The sequence below is a fragment of the Hemitrygon akajei genome, chromosome 16 (assembly GCF_048418815.1).
Source record: "Hemitrygon akajei chromosome 16, sHemAka1.3, whole genome shotgun sequence".
NCBI classification, from domain to species: Eukaryota; Metazoa; Chordata; class Chondrichthyes; order Myliobatiformes; family Dasyatidae; genus Hemitrygon; species Hemitrygon akajei.
In genome coordinates this window covers 53,472,266-53,485,374 of record NC_133139.1, presented here as the reverse complement: position 1 = coordinate 53,485,374, position 13,109 = coordinate 53,472,266, and the positions used below count along the sequence as shown (strand labels likewise).

Genomic DNA, 13,109 nt, shown 5'->3' with positions numbered 1-13,109 from the left:
TTCTATCACAGGCAAAGCCCTACCCACCACTGAACACATCTACAAGGACTGCTGCCACAAGAAAGCAGCATCCAACATCAAGGACCCTCACCATCTAGGCAGTGCTTCCTTTACGCTGTTCAGAAACTGAACAAACTTCACTCCTGAACCAATGTAGATAACTTCACTCACCTCAACTCTGAACTGATTCCACAACCTATACACTCACTTTCAACTCATGTTCTCAGTATTATTTACTTATTCATTGTTTTTAATTAAATATTTTGTCTTTTGCACATTGGCTGTTTGTCATTCAGTGTGTGGTTTTTCAATGATTCTATTGTATTTCTATGTTCTACTGTGATTGCCTGCAAGAAAATTAATCTCAAGGAAGTATATAGTGACATTTTGATAACCTACAGCATATATGGGAAACTAAGGTGGTGACAGATAGGAGTGACCACCTCTTTGTAGCTACTAAGTTGCAGGAGGCAGGCACCTGGGTGACTATCAGGAGAGGGAAAGGAAATGGGCAGCTAGTCTAGAGTACCCCTGTGGCCATATCCCTCAATAATAAGTACTGTACACCACTCTGGATACTGTTTTGAGGGATGGGGGGGGGGGGGAGAATGACCTACCAGGGTAAAGCCAGAGTGATTGGGTCTCTGGCATTGAGCTTGGATCTGTGGCTCAGATGTGAAAGAGGCAGAAGAGGACTGCAGTAGTGAAAGGGAATTCCACAATTAGAGGAATAGACCTGATATTCTGGGAATGGTGATCGACACCCAGATGGTATGTTGCCTCCCAGGGTGCCAGGGTCAGGGAAATCTCAGATCAAGTCCACTGTATTCTAAGGAAGGAGGGTGAGCAACCAGAAGTTTTGGTACATATTGGCACCAATGACATAGGCAGGAAAAGGGAGGAGGTCCTGAAGAGAGAATTTAGGGAACTAGGTAGAAAGCTGAAAGTCATCTCTAGATTGCTGTCCGTGCCACTCGCGAGTGAGGGTAAGAATAAGATAATTTGTCAGATAACTGTGTGGCTGAGGAACTGGGGCAGGGCTGCAGATTTCTAGATCACTGGAATCTCTTCTGGGAAAGGAATAACCTACACAAAAGGGACATGTTACACCTGAACCTGAAGGAGACCAATAACTGAGCAGGATTGCTAGAACTGTTGGGGAGAGTTAAACTAATTTGGCAAGGGATGGGAAACTGAGTGATAGGGCTGAGAGTGGGGCTGCTGGTATACAAGCAAAAACAGTGTGCAGTGAGACTGACAGGGAAAACAGGTAGATGATAGGGCAAAATTGCAGTCAGTGGAATGAGTTGCAATGTAACTGATCAAAATGTATTGTACTCAGTATATGAAATAAGATCTTGAAGTGCAGTTAGAGATTGGCAGGTATGACGTGAGCATCACTGGGTCACGGCTGAAAGACTATAGTCAGGAGCTATATTATATCAAAAGGGCAGGTAGGCATGATTCTGTTGGGTTAAAAAAAATCAGATTCTTGAAAAGAAGTGACATAGGATTGAAAAATATAGAATCGTTTTGGGTAGCGGTAAGGAATTCCAAGGGTAAAAAGACCCTAATGGGAGTTGTATACTGGCCTCTGAACAGTAGCCAAAATGTAGACTACAAATTACAACAGGAAAGAGAAAAGGCATGTCAAAAGGGCAATGTTACAAAAGTCATGTTGGGTTTCAATATGCAGGTAATTTGGAAAATCAGGTTGGTGCTGATTTTCAATCTGGAGCATTTGCAGAATGCTTGAGATGGCTGTTTAAAGCAGCTTGTGGCTGAACCCATGAGGGGATCAGCTGTTCTGGATTGGATGTTGTGTAATGAACCAGATTTGATTAGGGAGCTTAAGGCAAAGGAACCCCAAGGAGAAAGTGATCATAGAATTCACCCTGCAATTTCAAAGGGAGAAGCTAAAGTCAAATGAATCATTATTACAGTGGAGTCAAGGGAGAGAGGAGCTGGCCAAAATTGATTGGAAAGGAACACAAGCAGGGATGACAGCAATGGCTGGAGATTCCGGGAGCAATATGGAAGGAGCAGGATAGATGCATCCCAAAGTAGCATACTGAAGGGAGGAAGATGCAACTGTGGCTGAAAAGGGAAGTCAAATCCAACACAAAAGCAAAAGGGTGGGCATATAATTGAGCAAAAATAAGAGAAGTTTGAGGATTGGGAAGCTTTTAAAAAGCAGAAGACAACTGAAAAAAGCCATAAGGAGTGAAAAGATTATATATAACGGTAAACTAACCAACAATATCAAAGAGGACACCAAAATTTTTTTTTAAAGAAATATAAAGAGTAAAAGAGAGGTGAGAGTAGATATTGGACTGCTGGAAATTGACATTGGAGAGATAGTAATGGGGGTCAAGGAAATGGCAGCTGAACTGAATAAGGATTTTGCATGTCTTTACTGTGGAAGTATAACCATATAACAATTACAGCATGGAAACAGGCCATCTCAGCCCTTCTAGTCCGTGCCAAACACTTACTCTCACCTAGTCCCACTGACCCGCACTCAGCCCATAACCCTCCATTCCTTTCCTGTCCATATACCTATCCAACTTTATTTTAAATGACAATACCAAACCTGCCTCTACCACTTCTACTGGAAGCTCGTTCCACACAGCTACCACTCTCTGAGTAAAGAAATGCCCCCTCGTGTTACCCTTAAACTTTTGCCCCCTAACTCTCAACTCATGCCCTCTTGTTTGAATCTCCCCTTCTCTCAATGGAAAAAGCCTATTCACGTCAACTCTATTTATCCCCCTCATAATTCTAAATACCTCTATCAAGTCCCCCCTCAACACTCCAAAGAATAAAGACCTAACTTGTTCAACCTTTCCCTGTAACTTCGGTGCTGAAACCCAGGTAACATTCTAGTAAATCTTCTCTGTACTCCCTCTATTTTGTTGACATCTTTCCTATAATTCGGTGACCAGAACTGTACACAATACTCCAAATTTGGCCTTACCAATGCCTTGTACAATTTTAACATTACATCCCAACTCCTATACTCAATGCTCTGATTTATAAAGGATAACATACCAAAAGCTTTCTTCACCAGCCTATCCATAAGTATGCTGTATGTTTGAGAATGGAAGAGAGAAGAAGTGAGTGCAGTTGCTGTTACTAGGTAGGTGGTGTTTGGGAAACTGAAGGGTCTGAAGTTAGATAAGTCACCTGGACCAGATGGACTACGCCCACGAGTTCTGAAAACGGTGGATGAAGAGCTTGTGGAGGCATTAGGCATAATCTTTCAGGAATCACTAAATTCTGGAATGGAAAATTGCAGATTGCATTCCACTCTTCAAGAAGGAAGAGAGGCAGAAGAAAGGAAATTGTAGGCCAGTTAGTCTGATCTCGGTGTTTGGGAAGATGTTGGGAGTTGATAGTTAAGATTTTAGTTTCTAGGTACTTGGTGGCGCATGATAAAATAGGCCAAAGTCAGCATGATTTCCTTAAGGGAAAATCTTGCCTGACAAATTTGTTGGAATTTTTTGAAGAAATACTAAGCAGGATAGATAAAGGATAATCAGTGGATGTTCTGTATTCTATTTTCAAAACGCCTTTGAATAGGTGCCACACAAAGCTTCTTAGCAAGTTAAGAGCCCATGGTGTCATAGGAAAGATACTAGCCTAGATAGAGCATTGGCTAATTGGCAGGAGGCAAAAAGTGGGAATAAAAGGAGCCTTTTCTGATTGGCTGCCGGTATCTAATGGTGTTCCACACGAGTTAGAATTGGGACTGCTTCTTTTTATGTTAAACATTAATGATTTGGACAGTGGAATTGATGATTTCGTGGCCTAGTCTGCAGACGATAAGAAGACAGGCAGAGGGGTGGATAGTGCTGAGGAAGCAGAGAAACTGCACAAGGACTTTAAGAAGATAGGTTAAGAAATGGCATATGGAATAGTGTCAGGAAAATGTATGGTCATACACTTAGGTAGAAGGAATAAAGGCAAACTATTTTCTAAACAGGGAGAAAACTTAAAATCTGAAAAGCAAAGAGACAAAGGCAAATGCAATGCTAGCAGACTAGAATATAAAAACAAGGATGTAATTCTGAGGCTTTACAAGGAACTGGTGAGGTCTCACTTTAGGCCATTTATCTAGGAAAGGATGTGCTGACCAAAGGGCTCAACCTCAAAATATAGGGATATCTATTTAGAACAGAGATGAAGAGGAATTTCTTTAGCTAGAATGGTGAATTTGTTGAATTCATTGCCACAGGTGGCTATGGAGGCCAGGTCATTGACTGTATTTAAAGGGGAGGTTGATAGATTCTTGATAAGTCAAGGTGTGAAAAGTTATGGGGAGAAGGCAAAAGAACAGAGTTGAAAGTGAAATGGGTCAGCCATGATCAAATGGCAGAATAGACTTGATAGGCCAAAATGGCCTATTTCTGCTCCAATGTCTCATGGATAAATACTGTATTTACTTTGATAATAAATTTGCTTCCAACTATCAGGCAGCCATCTGAAGGATTGCCAATCTATAGAATAGATTGGCAATGCATTCTTTCCACTTCAAAGACTGTTACCCCTTATGCAGCACCTGTTGGGGCAGCCACCAAGAAACAATGCTGAATGAGTTAACACCCAAATGCTTGGAAAGCCAGAATTAACACACAAAACAAGGTCAAATAAATTTATTATCACAGTACAGAAATGTCACCATATATAACCCCAAGATTCATTCTCTTGCAGACATGCACAGCAAATCCAAGAAACCCAATAGATCCATGAAAATCCATGAAAGACCAAACTCAACAGGGCAATCAATGTTCAAAAGACTATAAAACATAGAATATAGAATAATAATAAATAGGCAATAAGTATATAAAAACTTGAGATGAAGAATCCTTGAGTGTGTGCATAGGTTGTGGGAACAGTTCAGTGATGAAGTTGAGTGAAGTTATCCTCTGGTTCAAGAGACTCCAGTACCTTCTTCATGATGGCAGCAGTGAGAAGAGAGCATGGCCTGGATGGTGGGGGTCCTTGATGAAGGATTCTGCTTTCCTGCAACAGCTTGTAAATGTGCTCAAAGGTGGGGAGGAATTTACCAGTGATGGACTGGCTGTACCCACTACATATTGTAGGGTTTTCTGTTTAAGGGCACTGGCATTTCCATATCGAGAAAACCACAAAAAGCTCTTAAAACTGGCAGTCTTCTATTAAATGCCAGTGCTACTGAATAATGGGCTATATTATGGCAAATTAGGAATTACTGATGCTGTTCCTGGATGATGAATGTTATTGTAGTTAGAAAGGAATTAAACTTTTCCATATGCCCAGTTCTAAGCGCTAGTAGTGCTAAGTGAAAGCCTAACTGAATTTTTCATAATAGAATGAAAATCCAGAGTATATAAGGAACATTTTTACTTTATGAAGTGTACCATATGATTATATCCTCAATTTAATAATTAAGGATTAAATACTGTAGGATCATTTTAGGAGGAAACAATTAAGAGCACTATCAGTGAGGTACGTTTCTTAGATACTTAGTTATAGTCAAAGAAAAGTACAGCACAGAAACAGGCCCTTTAGCCTATCTAGTCCATACCAAACCATTTCAACTGCGCCTGGACCAGTCTTCCATACCTCTACAGTCCATGTACCTTTCCAAAATTTTTAAACATTGAAATCAAGCTTGCATGCACCACGTGCGCTGACAGCTTGTCCTACACTCTCCTGACCCTCTAAGTCATATATGTCAAACTCAAGGCCCACGGGCCAAATCCGGCCCGCGGTGGAATTATCTTTGGCCCGCAAGATAATATCTAATTACTATTAAAGCTGGCCCCAGTAATCGAAACGCCTATGGCGTATGATATGGCTAATGCTGAGTTTATTCAGGTACCAGGTTTTCAGGGTTTTTAGTGTTTATTCGGCAGTCTTGCTCGGCAGTCTTCTTCAGAAGAAACAGAATTTGTAAAGTGAAACACTTTGTAGTTATAGCAGAGACTGAGACACATGAGAGCAGGCTGAAAAAAACGGAGGCAACGAAAGCTGCGTTCGCACGCGTCCGACTGATCCGGCCCGCATGAAGCTGCATTTTGCTCAATCCGGCCCGTGACCTAAAATGAGTTTGACACCCCTGCTCTAAGTGAAGACGTTTCCCCTCATGTTCCTCTGAAACTTTTTACCTTTCACCCTTAGCCAACAACCTCTAGTGATCATAAGATGACAGTTATCAGTTATAGTTAAAAAGAAAGCAGGCCACTGGATATTTATGTCACTCTGTGCCTACTACTCATATATTACCTAGAAAGGACCTATCATAATTAAAGTTCAGCAGTTGGGCACGTGCTTGCTTTGGTTTAACTTTGGAGATATTCTACTGGATAAACCAACATTTCAGTGAATCAATAAATGCAAAATAGAGCTCTAAAATGGAACTGAAAAGAAGGGAATTACATTTAAAAGTTGATGATGCTTGTAATACAATTTTAATTTAATTTGTATTGTACATGGAAAAATAATCAAAAAATTCTTTAGAGCCAGTCAAAAATAATTCTAAACAAATTCTTGATAACGGTTTTGATTTTACTGTTCCAAAGATGACATTTATCAGTTATAATTAAACAGAAAGCAGGCCACTGGATATTTATTTCACGCAGTGTACTTGCTGCTCTTATATGAAGTTTAGCAAAGGCTTATTATAGTTAAAGTACAGTCACTGAGAATGTGATGTTAATATTGGTTGAAATTTCCCATACTGAGCCCTGTGTACGAGAGAGATAAATAATGGAATTTATTCTTGTGTTACAAGAAATGAATGTCAGATCCGAGATTGAATCTTGCATACAACTTGGTATTAACCATGGTGGCTCAAGAGGAGCTTATAAAACACTGTTGGAAGACAACAAGTATACAAAGTTCATCATACAAATACAAACCTTCCATCAGTCTGTACAAGGCTAAATGGATAACAAACAAAAAGTGAAACAAAGAAAAGTAATATCCTGCAGGAAATTAAGTTTATTGAAACATTGTAACTAAAGTTTAAACAAAGGGGGTGGGAAAGCACAGATACCTTTTAAGACTTCAATAGTGGGGCCATATCAAGACAATATATAGATAGGCTTGAAGGACAAGCACGTAGCAGTAAATAAACAAACCACCCAGCCTATCAAGTACACGCCATCCATCAACGCTAAATTATATCATAACCCAAGAAAATGAGGGATAGATACATCACAAAGATAACCAACTATTGTGAAGGGGGGCAAAAACTAGTGGGCAGTTAGAGGGGATTGGGAAGCTTTCAAAAACCAGAGGGCAACTGAAAATGCCATAAGGTAAGAAAAGATAAAATATGAAATATGAAGGTAACCTAGTCTTCATGTAAAAGTGGATACCAAAAGATTTTTTAGATATAAGCAGAAGAGTTGAGAGTGGATAGTGGACCACTGATAAATGATGCTAGAGAGGTGGTGATGGGGAAAACCAAAAACAGTGGGAGATGAACTTAATAAGTATTTTACACCAGTCTTCACTATGGAAGACATTAGCAGTATGCTAGACATTCAAGTGTACCAGTGAGTGTAGTTGCTATTAATAAGATGCTTGGAAAGCTGAAAAGGTCTGAAGATAGATGTCACTTGGACTAAATGGGTGACATCTCAGGGATCTGAAAGAGTTAGTTGAAGAGACTGTGAAGGCATTGATAATGACCTTTCAAGAACCATTAGATTTTGCAATGGTTCTGGAGGACTGGAAAATTTTAAATGTCACTCCACTCTTCAAAAAGGGCGGGGGGTAGGAGAAAGGAAATTATAGCCTGATCTCAGTAGTTGGGAAGATGTTGGGGTCCACTATTAAGCATGAGGGTTCAGGGAATTTGGAAGCACATGATAAAATAGGCCAAGGTCAGCATGGTAATGCATAGATCATTGGGAACTCTTCTGGGGAAGGTGTGACCTGTACAAAAAGGGACAAGTTGCACTGGAATCAGAGGGGGAGCAATATTCTTGTGGGCAGGTTTACTAGAGCTGTTGGGAGTGATTTAAACTGATATGGCAGGAGAATGGGAAGTGTATGATGGAGCGGAGGATGAGTCAGCAGGTTTACAAGTAGATGACAGATGTAACATGAATGCAAGGAAATACAAGCCAATGACTGGGTATAAATGCAGACAGAGTAAAGAGCTACATTGTACGACAGAGGCAAAATTCAAAACTGCAAAGAATGAAGGACTGAAGGTGCTGTATTTAAATGCACATGGCATTTAGAACAAGGTGGACAAACTCGCGGCGCAATTAGAGATTGGTCGGTATGACAATGTGGGTCTCATTGAGACGTGACTGAGAGAAGGCCACAGTTGGGAACTTAACATCAAATGATATACTCTGTATCAAAAGGACAGGCAGGAAGACATAGGCAGTGGTGGGGCTCTGTTGGTAAGAGATGGAATTACATCTTTAGAAAGAGGCAACAAAGGGTCAGAGAATGTTGAATCTTTGTGTGTGGAGTTAAGAAACTGCAAGGGCAAAAAAAAAACTATCACTGGGATCATATATAGGCCTCCAAATAGTAGCTAAGATGTGGGGTTGAGATTGCAAAGGGAGCAAGAAATACATGTAATAAGGGTAATATCACAATTGTAATGGGGGACTTCAATATGCAAGGTGATTGGGAAAATCAGGTTTGTGTCGGATCACAAAAGGGAGTTTGTTGAATGCCTATGAGGTGAATTTTTAGAGTAGCTTGACCTTGAGCTGTCTAGAGGAAAGGCCATCTTAGATTGAGTGTTGTGTAATAACCCAGATCTTCTTAGTAAGCTTAATGTAAAGGAACCCTTAGGAGGCAGTGATCATAATATGAATTCATACTGCAATTGGAGAGGGAGAAGCAGAAGTGAGATGTATCAGTATCACAATGGAATAAAGGGAGTTACAGAGGTATGACAGAGGAGTTTGCCCAGCTAGATTGGAGGATGATACTGGCGGGGGTGATGGCAGAAAAGAGATGGCTGAAGTTTCCGGGAATAGTTCACAAGGTGCAGATTAGGTATGTTCCACAGAAGTCGTTGTTCTCAAATGACAGAGGTAGGCAACCATGGCTGACAAGGGAAGTTAAGTACTACATAACAGCCAAGGAAAGGGCAAATAAGGTAGCAAAGGTGAGTGGGAAGTTGGATGATTGGGAAGCTTTTAAAATCCAAACAGCAACAAAAAAACCTGTAAGGGAAAAGACGAAATATGAGCGCAAACTAGCCAATAATATAAATTACGATACTAAAAGTTTTTTCAATTATATGAAGAGTAAAAGGGAGGTGAGAGTTGATATTGGAGCCCTGGAAAATGATGCTGTTGAGGTAGTAATGGGGAGGGGTGGGGAAAGAGACAAAGAAATGGCAGATGAACTTAATGGATACTTTGCATCAGTGTTCACTGAAAGACCGCGTGCTAGAGGTTCGTGAGTGTCAGGGAGCAGGCGTTAAGTGCCATTGCTATTACAAAGGAAAAAGTGCTAGACAAATTCAAAGGGCTTAAGGTGGACAAGTCACCTGGACCAGATGGACTACATCCTCAGTGGGGTTCCTGAAGAGAAAACATGTGCATTGGTCATGATCTTTCAAGAATCACTTGATTCTGGCATGGTCCCAGAGGACTAGAAGATTGCAAATGTCACTCCACGGAAGGCAAAAAAAAACAAGAAATTATAGGCCAGTTAGCCCAACCTCAGTGGTTGGGAAAGTGTTGGGAGTCTATATTAAGGACGAGGTTTCCGAGTACTTGGAGACTAATGACAAAATAAGTTACAGTCAGCATAGTTTCTATAAGGAGAAATCCTGCCTGACAAATCTGTTAGAGTTCTTTGAGGAAGTAACAAGCAGGGTGGAGAAAAGAGAGCAGTGGATGTCATTTACTTGGATTTTCAGAAGACATTTGATAAGGAGCCAGGAATGGCTGACAGGCAGGAGGCTGCAAGTGGGAATTTTTAAAAAAGGGCCTTTTCTGGCTGGCTGCCAGTGACTAGTATTGGGACTGCTACTTTTCACATTGTTTGTTAATGATTTAGATAAAGGTATTGATAGCTTTGTGTCAAAGTTTGTGAGTGATACACAGATAGGTGGAGGGTAGGTAGTGTGAGGAAGTAATGTGATTGCAGCAGGACTTGGACAAATTGGAAGAATGGGAAAAAATGTGGCAAGTGGAATGCAGTGTTGGGAACCATATGATAATGTATTTTAGTAAAAGAAACAATAGTGTTCACTATTATCTATATGGGAGAAGGTTCAATCATCAGAGGTACAGAGGGACTTAGGAATCCTCCTGCAAGACTCCCAAAAGGTTAAATTACAGGTCAAGTCTGTGGTAAAGGTAGCAAATGCAATATTGGCATTTATTTCAAGGGGAATAGAATATAAAAGCAAGGATACAATGCTGAGGCTTTATTAAGACACTAGTCAGGCCGCACTTGGAGTATTGTCAACAGCTTTGGGTCCCAAATCTTAGAAAGGATGGTTTGTCATTGGAGAGAGCCCAGAGAAGGTTCACAAGGATGATTCTGGGAATGAAGGGGTTAACATGAGTGTTTGACAGCTTTGGGCCTGTACTCACTGGAGTTTAGAAGAATGTAGGGTGATCTCATTGAAACCTATTGAACAGTAGTGAATCTGTGGAATGCTCTGCCACAGACTGCGAAGGTCAAGTCTGTGGGTATATTTAAAGTGGAAGTGGTCAGAGCATCAAAGGATATGGCGAGAAGGCAGGTGAATGGGGCTCAATGGGATCCAGGATCAACCATGATGAAATGGCAGAGCAGACTCAATGGACTAAATGGTGCTCCTTTGTCTTCTGGTTTTCTTAAGGGGACATCTTGCATGACAGGAAAGCTACTAGCATGGGTAGAAGATTGACTGACTGGCTCAGGCAAAGAGTGGGAATTATCCTGTTTTGGGGGGGGGCGGGGGGTAGCTTATTCTTATTGTCAGATACAGCTTCAGTTGTGATTAGTTAGTTCAGAAATTGCAGCTGTTTTCCCTATTGGTTTGCTGCCTGGTGTCCAGTTTCAAATACCCTGGGCATACAGAGATTACATGTAGGAGGTTCTTTCTTTTCCTTTAAGACGAGCAGTGCTTATAACCATTGGGAAAGTGTGCTCTGCGAGCGACTTTAGCCAAGTATGTTTGCTGAATGTATGTTTGTTGCATATTCAGCTTTGTAGCATCTGTAACTCAGGGAACATGAATGTTTGATTGAATTTTTACTGTTTGTAAATAAATGAGTAATATACTTATCCACAGTCACTGTTTTCCATCTCACTTGCCAGACCTGCAAACCTGATTAACAATATAGGAATAAAGTGGGCCTTTTGTGGCTGGCTGCCAGTGACCACTAGTGTTTCACAGGGATCAGTGTTGGGACTGCTTCTTTTCACGTTGTATGTCAATGATTTAGATGACAAAATTGATGGCTTTGTGGCCAAGTTTACGGACAATACGAAGATAGGGAGAGGGACAAGTTTTGAGAAAGTGGCAAGTCTGCATAAGTACTGGGACAGATTGAGAGAATGGACAAAGAAGTGGCAGACTGAATATACTTTAGGGAAGCATATAGTCATGCACTATGGCAGAAGGAATAAAAGCATGAACCATTTTCTAAATAGAGAGAAAATTCAAACATATGAGGTGCAAAGGGTCTTGGGAGTCCTGATGCAGGATTCCCTAAAGGTTAACTTGCAAGTTGAGTCGGTGGTAAGGAAAGCAAATACAAGGTCACCATTCATTGAGAAAACTAAACTGCAAGAGCAAGGGAGCTCTTGTACTCACAAGACTGCTCTGGTCTTGTACTCACTGAAGTTCAGAAGAATGGGGGGGGGGGGGGGGTGGGAGAGATTCTCACTGAAACCCACTGAAAAACCTAGATAGAGGAAATGTGGAGAGGCTGTTTCCTATAATGGGGGAATCTGGGGCCAGAGGGTACAGCCTCAAGATAGAGGGACATCTATTTAAAACAGGTAAGGAGGAATTTCTTTAGCCAGAGGGTTGTGAATCTGTGGAATTCACTGTCACAGACAGCTGTGGAGGCCAAGTTATTGGGTCTATTTAAGTGGAGGCTGATGGGCTCTTGATTAGCCAGGGTGTCAAAGGTAATGGGGAGAAGGTAGGAGAATGGAATTGAAAGAGATGATATATCAGCCATGATGGAATGGTGGAGCAGATTCAATAGGCTGAATGACCCAACTCTGCTCCTATATCTTATGGTCTTTTCTTCCTGCACAACATTTAACATCTCCAATTTATTGTGGCCACTTAACCCATAAACTCACACCTTGGTGAGGGAAAATTGGTGCTGTCTATGTGGAGTTCCCACATTCACTCTTGGACAAAATAATGTAACCTGTATAATAAAACCAAGACTGGAAGATGCAAATCTCACTCAGGCAAATGAGGGGATTATACTAGTATTTACACCTTTAGGACACTACAGTGGATGAGAAGAAGTACATTATTTTTGTTAGAAAGTAACTGGTCCTTCTGTTTATTTCCACTCAGTAAATACAATTGAAAAAATTATCGAGAATCAAATAGCTTTTTTTTTAAAAAGCTACCGTTGTGGACCTTAGAATTATCCTGATTACCTACTTGCACACAATACATTTATAAAATACTTTGTGATTTTCCTTCCTGCTATCCATTGACTTGCACTGGGTCCTCTTTGCCCTCCATATTTTTTTTTATAATTAGCCCGTACACTTTCTTTACTGCTTATTATCTTCCCCAGTCTTCAGTTTTACATACCTGCCACATGCTTCCTTTTGTTTCTTCATCCATTTCTTGCTAATTCTTAAAATCGAGGTTTTCATGTATTTGCTATCCTTACCTTTCACCCTTGGTTCGGAACTCTCACAATTTTGCATTTGAATGACTTCCACCTGTTGTTGTAGGCTTACATGTAAGCACATGTCTGATTCTCTTTTATAAAATCAGCCTCATCCTAATCTTGGTCTTTAATTTCCAAACGATCCACAGCCCTCTTTCTATGACTACTTTAAAATTTGCAGAATTATGATCATCTACCAAATTCTCTCCCAATGACACTTCAAAGTCCAGGGCTAATTATATCAACCTGTGATGAGCCCTCATTTGGAAA

The 13,109-nt window shown here is 40.7% G+C and overlaps 1 protein-coding gene across 4 annotated transcripts in view; it reads right to left on the bottom strand.

The window, feature by feature from the left end:
• Positions 1 to 13,109, bottom strand: part of rfx2 (regulatory factor X, 2 (influences HLA class II expression)) — a 221,080-nt gene that overhangs the window by 122,051 nt on the left and 85,920 nt on the right. The window lies entirely within an intron of this gene.